The sequence below is a fragment of the Mesocricetus auratus genome, unplaced genomic scaffold (assembly GCF_017639785.1).
Source record: "Mesocricetus auratus isolate SY011 unplaced genomic scaffold, BCM_Maur_2.0 Super-Scaffold_100013, whole genome shotgun sequence".
NCBI classification, from domain to species: Eukaryota; Metazoa; Chordata; class Mammalia; order Rodentia; family Cricetidae; genus Mesocricetus; species Mesocricetus auratus.
The window spans coordinates 74,378,519-74,401,399 of NW_024429196.1; the positions used below are offsets into that span (position 1 = coordinate 74,378,519).

The window sequence follows — 22,881 nt, forward strand, 5'->3', positions numbered from 1 at the left end:
AGTGTGAGCAGCTGGGGGGCGGCTCTACCCTGAGTGTGAGCAGCTGGGGGGCGGCTCTACCCTGAGTGTGAGCAGCTGGGGAGGGCGGCTCTACCCTGAGTGTGAGCAGCTGGGGAGGGCGGCTCTACCCTGAGTGTGAGCAGCTGGGGAGGCGCGGCTCTACCCTGAGTGTGAGCAGCTGGGGGGGGCGGCTCTACCCTGAGTGTGAGCAGCTGGGGAGGGCGGCTCTACCCTGAGTGTGAGCAGCTGGGGGGCGGCTCTACCCTGAGTGTGAGCAGCTGGGGGGCGGCTCTACCCTGAGTGTGAGCAGCTGGGGGGCGGCTCTACCCTGAGTGTGAGCAGCTGGGGGGCGGCTCTACCCTGAGTGTGAGCAGCTGGGGGGCGGCTCTACCCTGAGTGTGAGCAGCTGGGGGGCGGCTCTACCCTGAGTGTGAGCAGCTGGGGGGCGGCTCTACCCTGAGTGTGAGCAGCTGGGGGGCGGCTCTACCCTGAGTGTGAGCAGCTGGGGGGGCGGCTCTACCCTGAGTGTGAGCAGCTGGGGGGGGCGGCTCTACCCTGAGTGTGAGCAGCTGGGGGGCGGCTCTACCCTGAGTGTGAGCAGCTGGGGGGCGGCTCTACCCTGAGTGTGAGCAGCTGGGGGGCGGCTCTACCCTGAGTGTGAGCAGCTGGGGGGCGGCTCTACCCTGAGTGTGAGCAGCTGGGGGCGGCTCTACCCTGAGTGTGAGCAGCTGGGGGGGGCGGCTCTACCCTGAGTGTGAGCAGCTGGGGAGGGCGGCTCTACCCTGAGTGTGAGCAGCTGGGGGGGGCGGCTCTACCCTGAGTGTGAGCAGCTGGGGGGCGGCTCTACCCTGAGTGTGAGCAGCATCACAGTGCGAGCCAAGGTCCAAGGATGGGTGAAAAGAAGGCAAGCAAACAGAAACATTTCCCTCTTTCTGTTTCATGAATGTAGACATAACAGGGTTGGTTAGTCGCCCTACACCCCTGCTGCCCTACACCCTGCCACCAAGCACTCCCCGTGAGGATGGGCAGGACCCTCAAACCGTGAGCCACAAATACAGCCTTCCTTCCTCCGGGTTGTTTTTGCGGCTATTTTGTCGCAGCAGTGAGGGAAGCATCGGACACACCCCTCGTGCAGAAGGGATAAAAAGGAGATCCTGTCTGGAAGGCGCCGACACAGTGCTTCATGCACAGAACGTTCAAAATAAATTATACACCACAAGGTTTCAAGTTGCACTCCCTGGCAAGGTGAGGTGTCCAATCAGGATGCAGCAGTTGCCCTGGAAACACAGGAGTCTCTGCACAAAGGGGCAGTGGATGCCATGGGGATTGGGCTCACCTCTCTGCCTTCCCTTAGGCTGGTTTTGTCTCTTCAAGCGTTGGAACTAATTCATAAAATCCTCCTCCTGCTTAGTTACTGCTAAGCCCTGAGAGCCTCTACGGATGGAGTCCATGACTTGGGCCCACCAATCAGGGGGTCTTGACTCTTCTGTTCACATCCTCCCTCCAAATCGCAGTCCTGATAAAGTGGGAGAAGGTGGGGATGTGCCCCACACCCAAGGCGCTGGCCACGGCCTGCTCACAGCTCCACTCTCCCACTGCCAAGGCTGTTATACCCCATGTGAGCTGGTTCCTTGGGCTAGATGTCCTCTGGTACCGCCTCCATAGGGATTTCCCTAACCACTGGGTTCTGTCCCCCTGTGCCTCCCTTATCCCAGGGACAAAGCAGACTGTTGATCACAGTCCAGGCTAGGGCATGCTCTGGGCTTTTATGAAGAACAGCCACTGACTTTACCGGCTACTTTCCCTCCTAGGTCCAGGACTCCAATATTATAGGGTGAAGGGCTACCTCTCCTGTACACCTAACCCGTGTAGTTTTGACTCCCTCTGGCTCCGGGATGATTTTGTGAGCCACGACCAACTCAAAGAAAATCCTATTTCCTTACCACATTGACTGGCTCAGGCAGGGTCACGTGATCCTGTGTGGCAATGAAAACTCTCCCTGGGACTTTAGAGGAAACTGCAGGGGGGGAAGAGGCATTTTCTTCCTGTTGGCTGAGGTAACCAAGGGCATGTCTGGAGATGCTGGTGGCAATCATGGTGAGAACCTTTATCGGGAGGAAGCTTACACAGAAGCAGAGCCGAGCAATTATGCAAGATGCCTGTCTGGGCCTTGGGCATCACAAAATCTGCCCTGTGATCTCCAGCTACCAAGTTCAGAAATATCAAGTCACAGCAGGAGTGAGTGCTGAGAGCAACAGCAGTCTCTTGGAGCGTTGACCTCTGGACTCACAGTCAGGCAGAGTGGAGCACTGCATTACACGCATGTGTGCACGCTCACAAACACAGAGAGAGAGAGAGAGAGAGAGAGAGAGAGAGAGAGAGAGAGAGAGAGAGAGAGAGAGAGAGAGAGAGAGCTCTGCCTCCCAGCATGCTTGACCTTGAGTAGACCACATCCGAATGGAATCCCTCCTCCTTTAAAACAGGGTGAAGAGTGCTGGGGGATGGCTCCACAGGCTAAGGCGCTTGCGGCCAAGCCTGACAACCTGAGTTCAGTCCCCAGAATTCATAGCATAGAAGGAGAGGAACGACTCCTGCAAGTTAGCCACGGCCCTCCACATGTGTTCCACGGTATACATGCACATGCAAACATGAATGCGCACACAAGATAAATAAAGTAATAAAACAGGATTACTACCTTCAGGGGAGGGAGGAGGCCCTGTGCCTTCCTTATTGGACTGTGCTATTCCCTCTTCTCCACCCTGTGAGCTTCAAACTCACCTTGGTACTCCCTCCAAGCAATCTTCCTCTCTCCCTCTGTCCCCTGCCCCCACAGTGATAAAATAAATTCTTCTCCACTTATAATGATATCCTAAAAAAAAACTATGGTATGTTGAAGAGGTTTGGGTCCAGCAAGATAATAGCTCAGCAAATAAAGACGCTTGCCACCAAACCTGATGACCAGAGTTTGATCCTGAATCCCACAGGCTGTTCTCTGACTTCCACACACAGAGACATGCACTAAACAAACAAATGCATTTTATAAAGACTTCTAAAGAAAATAGCAAAGGTCAAGAGTGCATTAATGCGCTCTGCTTCCTATGTGGGTGAAAACGTAAAAAATAAAGATAAAAGGCTGTACCAGTGCACTTAACCTAGTTGGTTTCAGAGCTCAGAATCACTTCAGCTACAGAGTGCGAGGCTTTATTTACTGTGACCATTCAGAAACTGGCTGCTGCTGCAGGTCACTGCTGCTGCCCGGTATCGTCAGGGAGTTTCATACTGCATAGCATCAGCCTGGGAAGATCACCCCATGTGTGGTTCCTACTCGGCAGGTGATGCTCTTACAGTATCATAGAATTTAAAAAGGCAAGGGAGTGTTGTGTACCCCTGAGGCTTTGTGGTAAAGTTGTTGCTCTCTTGTACACAAAGCACAGGAAGCATAAACGCTTGACGAATTTACCCAGCGCCGCCCTCCATCCTTACAAACGTCCATCTCGCTTCATTTTCCTCTCTTCCCCTGTGTCGGTTACTTTCCTTACTTCTGTGACAAGCTATCTGACATAAAGCAACTTACAGAAAGAAGGCTCCCTTTTGGCTGATGGTTTGAGAGTGAGGTCCATCGTGGCAGGGAGTCACGTGACAAAAATGTGAGGCAACTGGTCACGTTGAACTCACTATCGGGAAGCAGCGAGAGATGTGCCTTGCTGGCTGCCTCCTTTTCGCCTTTAGAAGGTGTCTGCTTATCTTATATGGATGAGTGCAAACACTCATACAGTGTGTACCTGGGGCCCACAGAGGCCAAAAGAAAGCATCAGATCACCTGGGCCTGGAGTTACAGTTGTGAGCTGCTGTGTGGCTTCTAGGAACTGAACCAGGATCCTCTGGAAGAGCAGCCGGTGCTCTTAACCACTGAGCCATCTCTCTAGTGCCCTCCCTCCTTGTTTTATTCAGTTTCACGTCCCAACCCATGGGATGGAGCTTCCTTCCTCATCTGAACCTCTCTGCAAACTCCCTCAGACACATCCCTAACAATACATGCATATGCCTCCTAGGTAACTAACTCCCTCCTGTCAGGTTGGCATCAAGATTACCCACCATGCCCCTCACACACAGGATTACCCATCATGCCCCTCACACACAGGATTACCCATCATGCCCCTCACACACAGGATTACCCATCATGCCCCTCACACACAGGATTACCCATCATGCCCCTCACATACAGGATTACCCACCATGCCCCTCACACACAGGACTGTGAACTCGAGGCTGGATAAACGGTTCAGCAGTTAGTAGTTCTTGATGCTCTTGCAGAGAACACAAGTTCAGCTACCAGCACTTAGGTCAGGCGGCTCACAAGTCACCTGTAACTCCGCTCCAGGAGATCCAGAAGTATCTTCTGGCCTCCATGGTAACCACACTGTATACATACTTACCCACACCAACACATAAATAAAAACAAGCCTCTTTAAAGGATTATGAAGTGCCTTAGGTAGGGTTTCATTGCTGTGAATAGACACCATGACCACGGCCACTCTTAAGGAATACATTTTATTCACAGGACTCACAGTTTCTGAGGTCCAGTCCATTATCATCATGGTGGGGAGCATGGCGGCGTGCAGGCAGACGTGGTGCTGGAGGAGGAGCTGAGAGCCCTACACCTTGCAGGCCACAGGAAGTCAACTAACTCACTGAGTGGAAACCTCAAAGCCCACCCCCACAGTGACACACTTCCTCCAACAAGGCCACACCCACTCCAACAAAGCCACACCTCCTAACAGTGTCACTCCCTATGAGAGTATGCGGCCAATTACACTCAAACGACCACACGAAGTCTCCCATTTTGTTCATCTTGGCGTCCTGATCCACTCAGTCACCAATCTTTAAAAACACAGTGAAGTGTCCACATACATTCTGAATCCCAGGGATGCCCCAAAATACATCACTCTGTTGGTCCTACCCCCTCTGTCAAGATGCTTATGCGTGCCTGTGGATCCTGGCAGAGCCTGTCTGGCTGAATTCTAATCTCCCCAGATCCCAGCAGTGTGTGAAAGAGACCGTGCTGTGGCAACTGGGCTTCCACAGAGGAGAATGTGGCCCCGTGAAGGACTAGCTTCTGTCTGCAGCTTTAGAAGTAGCTGCCACACATATCATTAAGTGATCCAAGCAGAGACAAAACCTGTCATAAATGAAAGAGAAGCCAGTCACATTTGTTTCCATCTGCATAAAACCCATGGGAAGACACGGAAGAAGCTGACAGAAGGATTGTTTGGGGTGAGAACAGAGTTGATGGCAGCAGGTGCAGGGGTCAGATTTTTATTCTATACTATTCTGTATTGTTTTGATTGTTTTGATTGACCCTGAAAAGTGTTATTATTTACTTACAATCAGCAAAATCAAATGCTTAAATAACTGAAGAGGAAACCCCACTGCTCTCCTGCAGTGGCCACACAAAGATATAGATCCTGAGTTGCTGGGATTTGCAATTACGGAGAAGCCAGGATATGAGGATTTAATGTGGAGTACTGAACTAGTTTCGTGCCCTTAGAACACACACAGCATAAGGCCACGCGGCATCTAATGCATGTAGAGTTCCGGCAGTCACATGGTCAGGGTGTCTTTCCACAGCCATCCTCCTCCCCAGCCCTTGGCCAAACTGCTTCCTTGTCTCTGTAAGTGTGACTCTAACCACTTCCTACCCAGGGCTTATGTCACCAAGCATGTTGTTCTCAAGTTTTGTCCGTGTGGCAGATTAAGTCTTTTTTTTTAAAGACTGAATAGTACTTTACGCATCTGTCAGTAGGCACTTGAAAGAATCCCACGTTTGAACTATCATTTAATAAAGCTATCATGAACATTGTACAAGCGTCTCTTTCATGTCTCTGTTTTTAATTTTGGGGGACATATGCCCCCAAAAGTAGAATTGCTCCATCATGTGGTGATTCTTTTGTTAATGTTTTTAGGGAGGCTCCACCCTGTGTTCACAACTAGATGTTGGTGACCATTGAATTACACCAGCACTAAACAAGCAGTAAGCGTTTTCAAGTGATGCCGCTGAAGATGGAGGCTGGGCTACAGCCATGGCGTGTTAGAGTTTTTCAGTGTTTTTCTTAGTGTTACATAAAGTAATGCTTTGCTATTAGTCTCATAGTAGATATGATCAAATAAGACCATAAGACAATATAAAGAAGTGTTTTTAAATCCTGGCAGGCCAAGAGAGATACCTGAAGGCCAGACAGGCTCACAGGCAAATAGTTGCTGGCCCAACCTGGGCCCAGATCTTTCTGTTAATACTTCCCCCACTGTTATAATGAAATGCCTGAAGCTAGGCATTTATAAAGAGACTTTATTGAGTTCCAAGTTTGGAGGTGGAAAATCCAAAATTGGGCAGCTTCGTGAGTTCAGCCTCCCGTGAGGGCCTTCCTGGCCAAGCAAGCATCATAGCTGTAGGAACACATGCATAGCAGAGTCACGTGGTTAAGACAAGAAGCCAGAGTGAGGGAAGGAGTCAGTAATGCAATCCACTTGACCACGCCCCCTGAAGATTCCAGCTCCTCCCAGCATCATCACCGAGGTCCTAGTGAACAAGATCCTGGGGGGGAGGGGTGGATGGGTTGCATTGACTCCGTCACGGCATTCACTGCTGCTGAACACTCAGTGTGGCCCAGACCTCAGCCTCTCTGTCCTCTTACTGCAAATTAACTCACCATGAAGAAAACCAAAGCGACTTGGTCACCAGAGCCAATCCCGAGGCTGGCAAAAGTAGATGCTAATAATGATGCACTAAGTGGATACGAGACCAGTAGAGGGAACGAATGATTTAAACACGAAGTAGGGTCTGTGGCGGCCTCCTGGCTCACTTGGTCTCCAGCTCAGAACCAGGACAGGATCATCTCTGGGGGCCGCCTGAGACAAGATCCTTCTGCCAAGAGTTTTTCAAGAAACTGGGCGTCCAGAATTCATAGGCTAAAAGGAGGAGGGGTCTTAGTCAGAGTTTCTATTGCTGAGAAGAGACACCATGACCACAGCAACTCTTATAAGGAAAACATGTAATTGGGGTGGCTTACGGTTTCAGAGGTTCAGTCCATTACCGTCATGGCAGGGAGCATGATGGCGTGCAGGCAGACATGGTGCTGGCTACATCTTAATAAGAAGGCAACAGGAAGTGAACTGTGACACTAGACAGTATTCTGACCATAGGAAACCTCAAATCCCACCCCCACAGTGACACACTTCCTCCAACAAGGCCATGCCCACTCCAACAAATCCACATCTCCTAATGGGACCACTCCCTGTGAGCTTATAGGGGCCAATTATATTCAGATCACCACAGAGGGCTTTCCGGAAATCAGTGGCTGATGTCAGAACAGGAAGGGCTTGTTCTCAGATCAAAACCCTTGGGTCTGCCCCAGGGAAGGCAGAAGACAATCCCAGTCCCCAGGAGATCCTGACCTTTTGGGTAGAGAAACCTGTGTTTCCAGGGCAACCACCACCTCCTAAACAGAGTCTCTGATTGTCCAAGAAGCGTAGCTTAAAATATTCTCGTGTTTAATGTCCTAACAAACCCTGTTCTGGGCTTCCGGCCAGATGCTTTTTACATGTGCTCTCACACAAGTCTCCTGGCCAGAATCCGCTCTGCAGTTCAGGTAAACACGCTGCTGCCAGCCAGTGCTCAGCCACAGCAGAGGTCTAAGCCGCAGGTCACACAAAATCCAGACAAATCTGCCCGCCACCCCCCAATACATTTTTCTTCCATTCACCCAGAAGCTGGGGCCCTGCGAATGAATCCCAGAAACATGACCGGGATCCTGCAGTGTGTCCACTAGCAGCCCCACGACCCTGCTACACATGTGGACATATGAGCTGCATGCAGTCTTGAGCTTGGCACTGGCCCCACTCAGTAGACCAGGGCTGTGGCGAGACCCACCTCAACAGAAGCAGACTGTCAATGAAGAGTAGCAGCGGAGTTTGTGAGCCGAGGTGCAGGGGGGCTGAGGGTTTATAGAGCCCAAAATGGAACTTCTGGGGTGGAAAATTCCATCTGCAAATCTATTTTCTGCATTCCCAAGGTCGTAAATTCTGATGGAGGTTCTTATCGATGTTGATTTCCAAGCCCCTAACTACCAGCAGATGCTACCAGCCAACTTTCCTGTCTGGCTTTCTCTGCCGGCCTGGGACCCTGTGGTCATTAGTGGTTCGCAGGCAGACCAGCTGGTGCCCTTCCGCCCTTTGGAAGGGTGGCAGAGGTATCCCACTGATGAAGGACACGCTGTCTTTGATTAGATTTTCTCTCCCTGGCTTCGTTTTGGTTGCTTGTTTGTTTGTGGAAATGTCGTTTGAGCTGCCTGTCAAGAGTGACTGGGCTCGTCCCCCGGTCTAGAGAAGGCCGCTGACCCAGGTCTGGCTCAGTCTCCCCTCGTGAGGAGCCTGGCACTGTGAGCCAGTTTGGGCTGGTCAGATTGTCACTGTTTCAGTCTTGTTTTTCCCCTGTTATAGTAGTGTTACTCTTCTCATGGGATACGGCCCCGTTCACAAAGGAAGGCTTCCTGAAGTGAGGCCAACTCAGAAGACTTAGAGACAAGAGACAGAGGCATGTGGAGGGAGATCTTCATGATCCTTTGACTTCCTGGGTCCACCCATGCCTGGAGCCATTTTCCTGAGCATGTGAATGAATGGCTTCCTCTCGTTGCTTAGATTATTTTGAGTTAAAGTTTTTGAAATATCTCTATTACTCCGTTGAGAATTTCATATGCCTTTTGATCATATTCACCCTACCACTCCTCTCCCAACTCCTTCCAGATCCACCCCACCTCCTGTTTGTGCTTTCAATTACCCACTAACTCCAATTTGCGCTGCCCATACACTCCTGAATGTGGGGTCATTCACTGGAGTGTGGTCATCCTACCAGAGCAACAGTCTTCAAGAAGTTGTATCATTTGTGAATACCCACAAGCAACTGTCCACTTGATATGTGACAGCTCCTCCTGTGGAATCCTCCACACTTAGCCAAAAACTATCTAAGACTCCTTTTACCTAGTTTTAGAGATAGTCTGATGGAGGACATCCTTCTGTATATATGCTTCTCTTATTGGTTGATAAATAAAACACTGATTGGCTAAAAGCCAGGCAGGAAGTATGTGCCATGTAGAGAACAGGAAGATAGGACGTGCCAAACATTCCCTGGTAAGATAAGACCATGTAGATACATAGATTAGTAGTTATGGGTTAATAATTAAGACAGAGCTAGACAATAAGAAGCCCTAGCCATCGGCCATCAGTTTTATAAATAATATAGCATCCCTGTGTTTATTTGGGGCTGAAGCAGCCGTGGGACCAGGCAGGAAAGAAACTCCAGCGACAACAGGCAATTTCACAGGTGGGGCAATGAATACTGTGTCACACCAAAGGTGTCCTCCTCTGGGATTTCACCTGTTTCCCTGAGTATGGGAAGTGCCACCATCAGACAGCACCTAGCTGCCAGCACTTTCAGAGCCTCAGCAGAAAGAGGCCACCTTAACTAAGGTCACATGCTGCTCCGGGGCTGCTCAACTCTAGTAACTAACTGATCAGAACCAGGGTCCAAAGGCTGGGAGACCTTTCACCCTAACTGGGAACAGCTCCAAAGGGTTGGGACATTTTCAGAACTCCCACACGTCAGCTGAGGCTGCCCCTGCACGTCCCAGCTTGACTTCTCTCTGCCCCACCTTGCTTCTGTCCCTTCCCTTCCACAAGCGCTGATCTAAGACTAGCTCTTAATTAATGCCCCACTCACTGAGCTGTCAGAATCCTTTCCAGGAACCTGGCTCGCACCAGGTGTAAGTCAGGAGGGCAGATCCGGGGATGAGCAAGGAGTTGAGCTGCCTGCTGCTGGTTGGCACTGAGAAGCCCTTCACGGATAGGCCCCGGCACTGGTGATGAGGAGACAGACCTGTGAGGGGGACTCATTAACTGGTGTGCTACCCTTGAATAGTGTGAGCTGAGGGGTGACTCTAAGGACCGTCCAACTGACTGGCTATTGTTGAACACGGCTGGTTTAGGAAATGACTTGAAAAACAAAAGCCAAGCATGATTAATGAGCAACAACAGACCAAACAGAGAAGCAGGAGCCCCCTGCTGACCCCATCATCTCAGAAGCACAAGGCATCACCGCCAACACCTGGAATGAAGATTTGGCAAATATTTCCTCTCCAGATCCCTCTAACCTTAGGAGCCTTCAGAAGTAGGGCCTCCCTCCCCTGCTGAAGGCTAACACCCCTGTCATGTCTCCTGCCGAATCTTCAGTTCTCCTCCTGCCCACCAGGCCGGTGCTGGGGTTCAAATATGGCTGATTTCTTCCAAGCATGGGTTGAATTGGATTTCCACTGTTGCGGTGTTAGGAGGTGGGCATCACCCTCTGGATGGATAGCTGCTGTCTCCCAGAAGAGACCGCTCATACTCATGGGACTGAATGTTTCCTCCAAAGCACATGGACAGAAGGCAAACACGATTCCTCCTTTCACCTCCCCTCTGCTTCCCCAAGACACAGTCACCTCATGGCAGGCTAAGGGCATGCTCTTGGACCTTCTAGCACCTAGAACTGTGGTGGAATACTTGTTTAAGATATGTTACATTCATTTATGTTGTGGGACGTTTGTTTGATGATGCAGAGATGTGTTGATTCTTTTATGCTGCATTTGCTTAACTCTGTGAAGCTGCGATTCTTTGCCTGTCTAAAACATCTGATTGGTCTAATAAAGAGCTGAGTGGCCAATAGCAAGACAGGAGAGAACAATGGGTGGGGCTATCAGGTAGAAAGAATAAATAGGAGGAGAAATCTAAGTTAGAGAAGCGGAGTGAAAGAGGAGAGGAAACCCAACCACAGAGTGACACAGTCAACTGCAGAGTAAGAAATAAAGGAAGTCATATAGAATAAAGAAAGGCAAAAAGCCTTTCTCTTCTAGAGAAATAGGATAATTTAAGTTAGAAAAGCTCGCTAGAAACAAGCCAACCTAAGGTGAGCCATTCATAAGTAAGAATAAATCTCTCCATATATTTATATTTGGGAGCTGGGTGATGGGATCCCAAACAGGAAAAAAAACATCTACATAGAATCATAACCCAAAATAAAACTCACGTCTTTATAAGTTCCAAGCTCGGGTAGAAACAGAAAATAGACTAAGCCAATGACAAGGAATAAATCACAATAAGTTATAGGCATATTGGTCATGACAGGAAAGAGGGGGGATGCATCTCCAAAGAGCTTCAAATGCAGGCAACACATGCCAGGAAGAATATGGGGCTGGATTTCAAGGATATGGCCCAGGAGATGTCAGAAATGTACTGTACAAGACCAGAACCCCTTGCTCCACACACACACCAGCAGCCAGCATTGCATACAGGATCCACACAGCATCCACTGCCCAAGGCTTTCCATCGAGCACACTTGGAAGTTCGGTGAGGGCTCTTCTCTTCAGGCCAGAGCTGGCAGCAGGCAATGCTGTTACGGAGCTGTCTCACAGCGGCAGGGCAGGAAGGAAGACCTGGAAGTACAGATGTCTGTCTTGATACATTCAGAAGTCTGTAATAAAATGCAGCCATCCCTCCATTTGCCAGCGTGGGAGGGTCCAGAACCCCCACGGACACTAATGTGAGCATGGCCGGGACTCACATACACAATGGCATGGGCCTGTGTGTGTAACCTACGCACCTCTCCCTGAGTACTGGAAATTGTTTCTAGATGGCATAACCCCTGGCATCATGAAATGATCTGCAACAATTATACTCTGTTATTAGGGGATAATGACAAGAAAAGTGTGCATGTTCAGTGCAGACAAAAACTTTCTATTTTCTATCCAAAACTTTTTCTATTTTCAATCCAAGACTGGTAAAACCCATGCATGTAGAACCCACAGATACGGAGGGCCAACGGTATGTAGTAATCTAGAGACTGTTGGGTGGGACCATGGGGCCAGGGCACCCCGATGAGCTGGGCCAAGGTGCAACTTCATTTTTCACTCCCTTAGCAGATCCACAACAGGGCTTTGAGTTGCCCATCCCTGGTTACCTGAGTCACTGTGGAGAAGGATGGGGGGACGGGGGTGGCTTGGATGGAATCCCCATCAACCAGATTTGATCTCAGTGTGAAGAATGGCACCCTCTTACCACCAAGCTGCTCGGCGGCAGTGTTACTGAGTGTCTCAGGACAGGAGAAGGGAGGGATTTGAGAAGCACAAAGAACCCCTCAGCAGTCCCAGGCTTTGGGATACTCCAGATCCAAGAATCCTAGAACCATAAAGAGCTCACTGTCCCTCCATTAGCCTCAGCTTCTCCAGCTCTAAAATGGCAGCAAAAAGACTTTTGCTTCTGGAAGAAGGTATTGCACACAGGAACCTGAGCAGACACGAGCGTTATTACTCAGGAGCCACGGTGCTAATTATCCTCACTGCGGATGCAACAGAAATTCACAGTGCGGCAACTGGCCTGCTGAAGGGGACAAGGATGGAACATCTCATTTTGACAAATGGCATTTGTTTACCCACGGCTGTCAAACGCTCCACGACGTGTGGCTAATCACCTAAAAATATCAGCACATATGCTCCCTCCGAGGAGTGTTCCTTGCTAACATCGGCCATGGATGCTGGGGGATAGCGTGAGAACAGTTTGTACCCTCCAAGACAAACATGAGGACCCTCTTCTTGCACCCCACAGCCCTGTGGGAGCTTTCCAGGGCTCTAATACCCACCTTCCTGCCCCCCACGTCCATGCTGCCACCCGTCCCCATCAGTACCACACACAAACATACACCCTCCCTTTTGTCTTTCTGTCCCCGAACCCCAGCCACCATCCTGGACCACCCCTCCTCACGTGGTACCAGGGCTGCTGCCAAAGCCAAGTCCCCGTGCAGTCCTTCAACCCCTCCCCCCTACAGAGGATCTTTATAACACATCTATCATGACAGTCCCCACCGCAGAAGCCCCGTGGCTCCCTGTTCTTTTTTTTTTTTTAAGATTTATTTATTTATTACATATACAGTGTTCTGTCTACATGCCAGAAGAGGGCACCAGATTGAATTGTAGATGGTTGTGAGCCAACATGTGGTTGCTGGGAATTGAACTCAGGACCTCTAGAAGAGCAGTCAGTGCTCTTAACCTCTGAGCCATCTCTCCAGCCCCCGGCTCCCTGTTCTTAAGTCTATGCCAATCTCACTTTCCAAAGCACGTTGGAAGAACCAACCATCCTCAGTGTCCCACAGCAGCTCAGTACGCCAGACTCTCAAAGTCTATGCATCTCCGTGGTGTCATCAGCCAGGTGCCCCTCTCTTGATGACATTTGTCCTGATGACCAACTCCAGCCAGGACCAGGACCAAGCAACCCTTAACAGTGACATGTCCAGGAGCTTCTCCTTGTGATCTTTCCCACTGCTCAAGTCAAGAGCCCTGGAGTGCTCCTTGAACCCCGCTTTTCTTCTCCCAATCCCCAACTGACCCGTTAACACCTGGGCTCAGCTCTGTCTCCAACATGCCCAGACTCTTCAGCGTTTCCTTAATGCTTCCCACCATTTCTCACCTCCAGTGTAAGAAACAGTTTCTGTCTCTGCCCAGTGATCTGTCCCTGACAGAGTTCCCAGAGGATGGCCATGAAGCTGCTCATCCCCACCCCCACCCCAGACCTTCCAGTGGCTTCCATCTCAGAGCAAAGCCGAAGTCTCAGAATTAGAAAGGAAATCAAAAGCAGGATGTCCGATTAAATGTGAACTCTGAAGAGACTATCTATGTTAAGAGAGATAAGCCAAACACAGAAAGACAAATATTATATAATATCGCATTTATATGAGGAATCTGAAAATGTCAAAAAGAAAAAAGCAGAGTAAAATCTTAGAATGTATCAGGGGCAAGCCCAGTGTGGTGGTGCATGCCTTTAATCCCAGCACACAGGAGGCAGAGGCAGGAGGATCTCAAGGCCAGCCTGGTCCACAGAGAAAGTTCCAGGACAGCCAGGGCTACAAAGAGTAACCCTGTCTTGAAAAGCCAAAACATTTTTTTAAACCAGGGCTAGGGTAGGTAGAAGGGTCTGAGGAGACGCTGGCCAACAATGGTGACTACAGTTACTAACAATATGTTGTATACTTCAAAATTGATGAGTCTATTTTGAAACACTCCCCCACAGAAGGATGATGGTGGATGGCATCCCTCGTGGACCACCAGAGCCTCTGGAGAGTAACGGGGGCTGGCTGGAGAGCCACTGCTCTTTGGGTTACAGGAAACAAAGGAAGGAAGGAAGGAAGGAAGGAAGGAAAGAAGGAAGGAAGGAAGGAAGGAAGGAAGGAAGGAAGGAAGGAAGGCAACTTTAGAATGCAATGCAGAATAAAAAGAGGCCAGAGGCCATCCCCAGGGCTCAGCTCTGCTCTCCCCAGGGGCTCAGCCTCAATCAGGAAGTCTCTGCTCCTAAAAGGGAGTGAGGGCAACAGTAGATACTGGAACCTCCTCTTAGGACAAAGATAGAACTCAGAAAAACCACGCTGTGCCTTTATTAACAGGAACAGAGACCACTCTGGGGCTTTTCTAATCACAAAATTGCACACTCTTCCATGTTCCTGCCATGAACCAGTCCCAAAGGCCTATGAGTCACATGGTCATGTTTGTCACAACAATAGTCCCAATCTCCTGTTAGTGCCATGTTCTCGTGACGAAATGCCTGATGGAAACGACTTAACGAAGGAAGGGTTAGTTTGGATGCACAATCCATCATGGCTATGGGAGCATGAGGTAACATGTAAACATCAATCCTAATAGTATATAGTGTGCCTATATACGAACAGCAAACTTGCTGAAAAAGAATTTAGCCAAAACCTCGTTCACAATAGCTTCAAAAATACCTAGGAATAGCTGAGCGGTGGTGGCACACACCTTTAACCCAAGCACTCAGGAGGCAGAGGCAGATGGATCTCTGTAAATACAAGGCCAGCCTGGTCTACAAAACTACACAGAGAAACCCTGTCTCAAAAAAACATAAAAAAAAACAAGGAATAAAAATAACCAAAGAGCCAGGTGTGGGGATGCATGCCTCTAATCGCAGCACTCAAGTGGATCGCTGTAGGTTTCAGGCCAACCTATTTTACCTAGTGAGTTCCAGAACAGCCAGAGCTGAATAATGAAACCCTGTATCAAACAAACAAAAAGAAGTAAAAGAAATCAACAGTAAAAAATTTAAATACTGAATAATGATGACACCAGACTATAGAAAGAACATCCATGCTCATGGGTGGCCAGGATTAATGTCAGGAAAATGGCTGTGTTACCTAAAGTGATCTAAAGAATAAATACAATCCCCATCAAAATTCCAGTGCCATTCTTCACAAAAGTAAAAAATACAGTCTAAAATCCATACAAGCAGCACAAAACATCCCAGATAGACAAAGCAATCCTGATTTAAAAAAAAGAACAATGCCATAAAAATCACCATGCCTGAAGTTACACCACAAATCCACAATAGCAAAAGCAGACGTGCAGATCACAGAATAGAGTGGTGCCCCCAGAATTAAACACACACAGCTACAGTCACCTGAGTTCTTCTTTAAAAAGACACAAAGACTGTGCTTTGAGGAAAAGACAGCATCTTTAGTAAGTGACTCTGCAACTGCTGGACACCAAGGGCAGAAGAATGAAGCCAGGTCTCTATCGTTATTTATAGAAACCAATTCAACACGGAACAAAGACATTAATCTAAGGCCGGAAACCCGGAGAACTGTTAGCGGGAAATGCAGGGGGAACACCTCAAGACGCAAGCATGGCAAGGACCTCCTGAAGAGGATGGCAGTAACCCAGGATGAGCTGAAAAATGGGATCGCATGAGATTAAAGGGCTTTACGCAGCAATGAAACAGTTAATGGCATTAAGAGACAGCCTAAGGGCGGATGCCTCAGGGGGCAAAGGGCTTGCTTCAGAAGCCTGGAAACCTGAGTCTGATACCTGGAATCCACATAAAGAGGGTAGAAGAAACCAACTCCACAGGTTGTTTCCCAGTCACCACCTGCATCCTGTGGCACACAGACCCATACACAGATCATGCGCAACACAATAAAAGAGAGAAGGAGATGCCTACAAAATGGGAGGGGAATGCCTTGCTAGCTATGTATCTGACAGATTATTAATATCTGGAATATAAAATAGACCTTTAAAAACCTAAATACCAAAAAGATAGCTCAATCAATAAATGAGCCAATGAAGTGAACAGACAGTTCTCCAAGCATGAAGTACAATTGCCGATGGAGCATATGGGACAAGCGTTCAGCATCCTTAGTCATCAGAGAAATGCAAATGAACACATTGTGAATACTCAGGAGTCAGAATGGCCATCATAGAAAAAGCAAATTACAGCAAATGCTGGTGAGGGCGCAGAGACAAAGGGAGCCCCACACACGGCCGGTGCAAATTTGGGATTCAGTGTGGAAGTTCCTCAAAGAACCGAAACAGAATTACTATGTGATCCAGCTGCACCATTGCGAGGAGCACATGGCAAAACAAAGCTTCCCTCCTGGAAACAAAGACAGAAGATAGGCTCACCGGGATCCAATGTGCCCTGCAAAGGTATTCCCTCCCCCCCCCATGACCTCCAACTAGGCTCTGCCTCCTGCAGATTCCATGACCACCTTCCAATAGCATTATGAGCTGGGGGCCAACTGTTCAGCACATGAGTCTTAGGAGGGAAACTGTGACACTCACTTGTCCTGGGTGGCACCTCTCCACAGTGTCTAAGACAAGAGGTGCATCAGTCACATTCCCTGAAGGAAAAAATGAAGGTGGCAGCAGGTGTCCATCAGGGCCAGGAGACAACGCATTTGAAACAGTATCTTGAGAAAACCCAACAGCCCCCTGTATTCCACACTCTCTCGGTTTTCTTCTCCCATGCTAACTTCCTCACAGAAGCACGTGTCACATCCTCCTCCTCCTTAGCCTCGGAGTCTGGTCTAGCTGTCACATGGCAGGCTCTCAGTGTGCGCTCGTGAACGTATGAGTGAGTGAAGAAGACAGTAGCATAGAGGCAAACAAATCAATTCTTAGTCTTCTCCTGGGGGGGGTCTGAGTCCATTGTCTCTGAGGGTAAAGGCACTTGCTGCACAAGTTGGGCAGCCTGAGTCCATCTCCGGAACCCTTGTAAAGGCGGAGGGAGAGAACCAGCTCCACAAGGTTGTCCTCTCACCACCAGACCTTCGCTATGGCAGGCACGCCCACACACAGCATGCAAGCATACACAATTATAATAATCTCTCAAACCCAAGAGCTGGCTAGCTCTACTGGGTAAAGAATGACAAACAAAAAGAAGGAAAGCAGGCCAGTCCCCATCCTCTGGTACACGCTCTGCAAAGGATGTCACCCCATGGTCCTCAAAAGTCCCGAGAGGCAGCTGTTATCACCGTATTACACATTCCCAGCCCAGAAGAGCAAGCAGAAGCCCAAGGTGACCAGGGTGGCCTTCTGAAGGACAATGAGAGAAGGCAGAAGGGCAGAAGGTAGACCCTGTCCCAAACCATCCAGACCCAAAGGACATCACACAGCACTGCTGCCCTAACCTGCCTGCTCCAAGGGATTCCATGGGGGAGTTTCGTTTTCTGAATTCACCTCCATAATGCTATTCTGCATGGCCTCCCGAGGAACCAGCCAGTCAGCAATGTGAGTCCCTGTCACATGTTGGAGAGGTTCTTAGTCCATTGAGAGACTGGCACAAGGAGACTTTCTAAAATACAGAATAAGGAGAGATGCTGGGTTTCCACCAAAGGTTCAGAGGAACAAACCAGTCCACACCAGTCAGCACAGGAGAGCAGAGTTCAGAACCTCTCCATCTAGCCATCTTGGAGGCTAGGCCTGCTGGTCCTCCTCCCGAAGTCCCATGGTTTCCTCTCTGCCTCTTACACCAGTTCTGCAGGCAACCCTCCTCAGGCACCTACTCTGAACACAACATTTGTCTCCAAAAAAAGTTATATGAATGTCATTCTGCACTAATGAGTCTACCCCACTTGGTCCCAGCTGGAACAGCTAATGTCTGCTGATTAATTAGTGCAGCGCTCTCTGGGAGGCAGGAAGGGGAATGGGAGGGGTGTGGACAGAAAGGAAGAGAGGAGCCTTCTGAGACTAGAACGGGCCCCTCTGCCACCAGCAATCCACACCCCCACCCCACCCGGCCTCAAGCCTGCGGCTGGTTATGGGAAGGACCCTTGAAAAGCCACCCCCCCTTCATTCGCTTCCCATGCACAGTCCAGAAGAAGTGAGACACTTGGCTGTTGTCCCAGAGTGCAGAGGGATGGGCCAGAGGAAAGCACAGGACAGACATTGACAGATCTGGGTCCGAGCTCTTCCCAGTTCCAAAGCAAATCTCTGGTCTCCCCAAGCCTCATTTTCCCTACCTATAAAACAGGAACAGGCCAAGGTATGGCAGCACACACCTGTAATTCCAGCCCTCTGGAGTTCCAGGACAGTCTGAGCTACAAAGTGAGACCTGTCTAAACCAGTAAATTAATTCAAATCTTTTTTTTTTAAAGAACAAAATCATTCCCCAGCACAAACAGTTGGAAGCTCCCGGGAATGACATTATGGCTTCCAATCCCAGACCTTCCACTGCTGAGTTATGTGACATCATTCGTAAAGCAACACACAGTGGGACTGCAAAGGAGCCTGAACGCAGTAGGACAGCTACAACTCAGGGCTTAGCCAAGCTGTCAGTGTGATCAGTACCCAGGAACTATTACTGTATCCAGAAATGATCAGCTGGTTAAAGCAAAGACATGACTCAACTTACCCAGGTCTCTAAAAGGATACGGAGCAAATGGTGTCGTCCAGGAAACGGCCCTATTGAAATGATTTCTATACTGTCCCTGTCCAAGGGTTATCCAAGGCTCGCAGTGGGGGCTTCAGGTCACACAGTAGACAGCTGAGCTGGGAGTTGAGAACGGAAAATACCTGCCTCAAAACACATACTTTCCTCCCTGCTGCAATCGCTGCACATCAAATTTTAAAACTTGATTTTGCTGCAGTATTGAGCCTGCAGGCATCTCATCCTAGTTCTGTGTGGCTGTGACACGCCTGTGCCATCACAGGTCACTTTTTAAGGCTTGTCATAATCCCCTTCCTACTGTCATGCAGAGCAAAGGGAGCTAAGCAAAGGGTCTGCAATCAAGGCCATCATGGGCACATGGGTGAGCAGCAGTTGCAGCAGTCAGATCATTCTAGAACTAACCAATATTCCCTCATTCATTCAGCAGGCATTCAATGAGTCTAAAGCTTTTACGACTGGGATTACAGACAGGCGTGGCACTCTTACTTTCCTGTCCCCAGGGCAAAACAGATGAGCAGATAAGCAGGTTCAACTGTTAGAAAGGCAAATGAGCAGGATGGGCGTCCTGTACAATGAGGCTCCTTTGTAGTGTAGGGAAGGGCCCTCTGGTCAGGTGACACTGGAGGCTGAAATGTAAACAAGTAAGGAGAGACACCAAGGTGTCCAAGGGAAAGTGTTACAGACAAGAAAACAGAGTATTTGAAGGCCCTGTCTTGTCTGTTTAGAATGCTATAACAAAACACCATCAATGGATAGTTTATTGACTTAATCCATTTCGTGCTATTATAACAGAGTGTGACAGTGTCTTAGGGCCTCTATTGCTGTGAAGAGACAGCATGACCATGGCAACTTGTATAAAGGAAAGCATTTTATTGGGGTGGCTCACTTACACATCAGAGGTTTACTCCATTATCATCATGGTGGGACGTGGTAGTGTGCAGGCAGACATGGTGCTGGAGCTGAGAGTCCTACATCTTGATCTACAGGCAACAGGAAGTGAACTGAGTGTCCAACTGAGTGAAGCTTGAGCAAAGGAGACCACCCCCACAGTGGCACACTTCCTCCAACAAGGCCACACCTACTCCAACAAAGCCACACCCCCTAATAGTACCACTCCCTCTGGGGGCCATTTTCTTTCAGACCACCACATACAGGTTAGGCAATTTATAATTAAAGGTTAATTCTTTCGGTTCTAGAGCCCAGGCTTTCCCAGAGTACCATCCCCATCATACGGGAAGGTATAAGGACAAAAGAGTGGGGGAGGGTAGGAGTATGAGAGGGAGGAAGGATGGAGAGAGGAGACTAAATTCACCCTTGTATCAGGATCCCACTCCTGAGGCAAAGGCATTAAACAACGGAGGAGGGCAGAGCCCTTCTAACTAGCCCCCTCAGACGTCCCATCTCCCAGGACTACCGCACTGGGGTGGGCAGAGTGGGTTCCAGCACACTAACTGGAAGATGCATTCAAGCATGGCACTTAAGAACAGAAATGTGTAGCCTACACTAATTATATTAATAGGACCCCCCTTACCATAACCTTTGCTACCAAAGGCGCCACCTCCTGACACTATCTCCTTGAACACAAGTCAGCACACAGCTCCAGAGGGGGAGATGATGACAATCTCAGGCTGTAGCAGACCCTGAGGCTGGAGTGCTCCCAGGTCGTTGAAGGACTAATAAAGGGCTCAGAGGTTAAGAACGAGGGCTACTCTTCCAGAGAACCAGATTTGATTCCCAGAACCACATGGTGACTAACAACTGTCCGGAACGCCAGTTCCATGAAACCCAGTGCCTTCTCCTGTCCTCTTGAACAGGCAATGCACATATTTATGCACAGACATACATGCACAAACCATATACATTATATAAGATAAATAAACCTTTTTTAATTTTTTAAAAGAAACAGCAAAATGGCCAATGGGCTGGGGTGAAGGAAGAGAGATGGGGAAGGGGTGTGGCTGGGAGAGCAGATGATACAGAATTTGTATTGTTCAATTGGGAGCATTTGGTTTATTATTTACTTGTTTATATTATTGCATTTCCTTATCCAACAATTTCCTGTCTTTGACTAGAGAAAACCAGACTCACTGGTGTGGTATTTAAAGCTTTGAACGGCTTCCCTCGGACTGACCCCTGAGCAGATATTCACTAGGCACCTGCCAGGCACTAGATTCCCTGGGGAAAGGCTGGGGAATTAAAAGTGTACAAATGTCCCTCATCCCCACCCATCTATTGTCTCACCAAGACGAACATGAACCAGCTAAGTGTGGAAAAATAGGTGTGGAGGCTGAAGAGATGGCTCAGAGCTTACAATCACTAACTACTCTTCCAGAGGACCAGAGTTCAATTCCCAGCACCCACATGGCAGTTCACAAGACTGTAACTCCAGTTCCAGGGGACCTGCCCATGTCATCTGACATGCATGTGGTCCCTAAACATGCATGCAGGCAAAACACTCACACTCATAAAACATAAATAAATAAATACTTAAAGTGTGGTCACCCTCCGCATCTGCAGGTTCCCCATTCAGAAAAGAACCTGCGTCTGTACTGAGCATGTAGACATCCTTTTGTGCTTGGCGTTGCCCTCTGAAGCATGCATACAAGTTCATACATGGCATTTATACTGGGTTAGACGTTGTAAGTCACCTAGAGAGGATTCCAACAAATAAAGCCCAGCAGGACTGCAGCTCAGGAATAGAGAGAGCCCTTGCCTGAAGCCTTAGATTTCATCCCCAGCACCACAAAAAATAAAATTAAGTATGGAAGGGCCATGGGCATCCTCCCTTGGAATTGGCAGAGAGCCCAAGAGACATCCCTAGGTGGACAGCAAGGGCCAACCATTGTTAGCATAATGTGGTAATTGCTGGGGTCACAACAGTGGTTAATAGTAGCCCCAACCTCTCTAGAATAGAGATGAGTTGTGAAGACCCTGACGAGTGGGCATGGGAGTTGAATCCCAAAACCCCAGAAAGAGGTGGCCAGTGACCCACCTTGGCGGACAGCACAGGAGACAGTTGCATGAGAGAGACGAGAATTCAGCTGGATTTACCATCTAAGTCACATCAGCCATCAGGAAGCCTTGCAAGGCTTGGCTGCCAGGGCAGCAGCTCCTGACTTTTCACTTGACTGCTCCACCCCAGCCTGTCCCCAGGTGGGCATCTGAGCAAAGTCAGCAAGGGCACTTAGCAAACAGGCAGCGCCTGCTTGGCTGCACGCTAGGTAAACAGGACTCTGCCCTGCACCTGCAGCCCACAGCTGCACGGGGATAAATATTTGCCTACAGATCTGCCTTGCCTAATGAGTGTTTGAGTATCTGCCAGGCAGGCCTGGCTCAAGGGAGCTGGCAGGAAGGGGCCGGTCCTGGGGGACCCAGTGCCTCACTGTCTAGTCCCCCCCCCTCCCGTTTCAGGGTCCAGACCTTGGAGAACCACAGGCAGGGACCATGGACAGGCTACCCTCACAGCGGGGTTCAGGAAGCCTCATGCCAGCCAGCCCATCTACAAAGAAGGACTCTGAGGAAGACACAGAGAAGAACCACAGTGGCTTCCACCCGTCCTCACCCACTCTCGTCCTCTTACTAAAAGCAATAAGTACACACTGGAAATAGATTAATTCTGTATCAGTTGGCTACAGATAACTGGCACGTCCCCCTTGAGCCTTTTGAGTCCTTTCACTTCATGTGTTATTAGGTTTCAAATGAATGTGTAAGGTAATACATGCTCAGGCAATTAAAAAATCAAGTGGTAAAGATTTTTTAAGATGTATTTTAATGGGGGGAGGAGGGGGGGTGTATGAGTGAGTACAGGAGCCTGCAAAGTCCAGGAGAGGGCATTAGATGCCCCTGGAACTGAATTTACAGATGGTGGGACCTGGGTCCTCTCTTCTGCCTGGAAGATTAGTTAGTTGAGAATTAAAGTCCCCTGGCTCCCTAGTCCTACTTCCTACCTTCATCTTACCTTTGGAAATATTTAATTTCCATCTCAACATTAATAGCATCATATACCCTCAACACCCTCCCACCCTTATGTATCCTGGGTGCCCTCATTCTTTTTAGCAACTGGAATTGATTTCA

General features: G+C 49.1%; 2 long non-coding RNA genes across 2 annotated transcripts; both read right to left on the reverse strand.

Annotated features, from left to right (window-relative positions):
- Positions 1–6,326: 6,326 nt before the first annotated feature.
- Positions 6,327–7,123, reverse strand: LOC121143664. The gene is made up of 2 exons (XR_005880965.1): positions 7,068–7,123; positions 6,327–6,966 (listed from the first exon to the last, which is right to left on the reverse strand). It is a non-coding gene; the product is annotated as an uncharacterized LOC121143664 (long non-coding RNA).
- A 3,980-nt stretch (positions 7,124–11,103) lies between these two features.
- On the reverse strand, positions 11,104–21,930 carry LOC121143784. Its single transcript, XR_005881108.1, has 2 exons — positions 21,800–21,930; positions 11,104–11,519 (listed from the first exon to the last, which is right to left on the reverse strand). It is a non-coding gene; the product is annotated as an uncharacterized LOC121143784 (long non-coding RNA).
- Between the last annotated feature and the right edge of the window lie 951 nt (positions 21,931–22,881).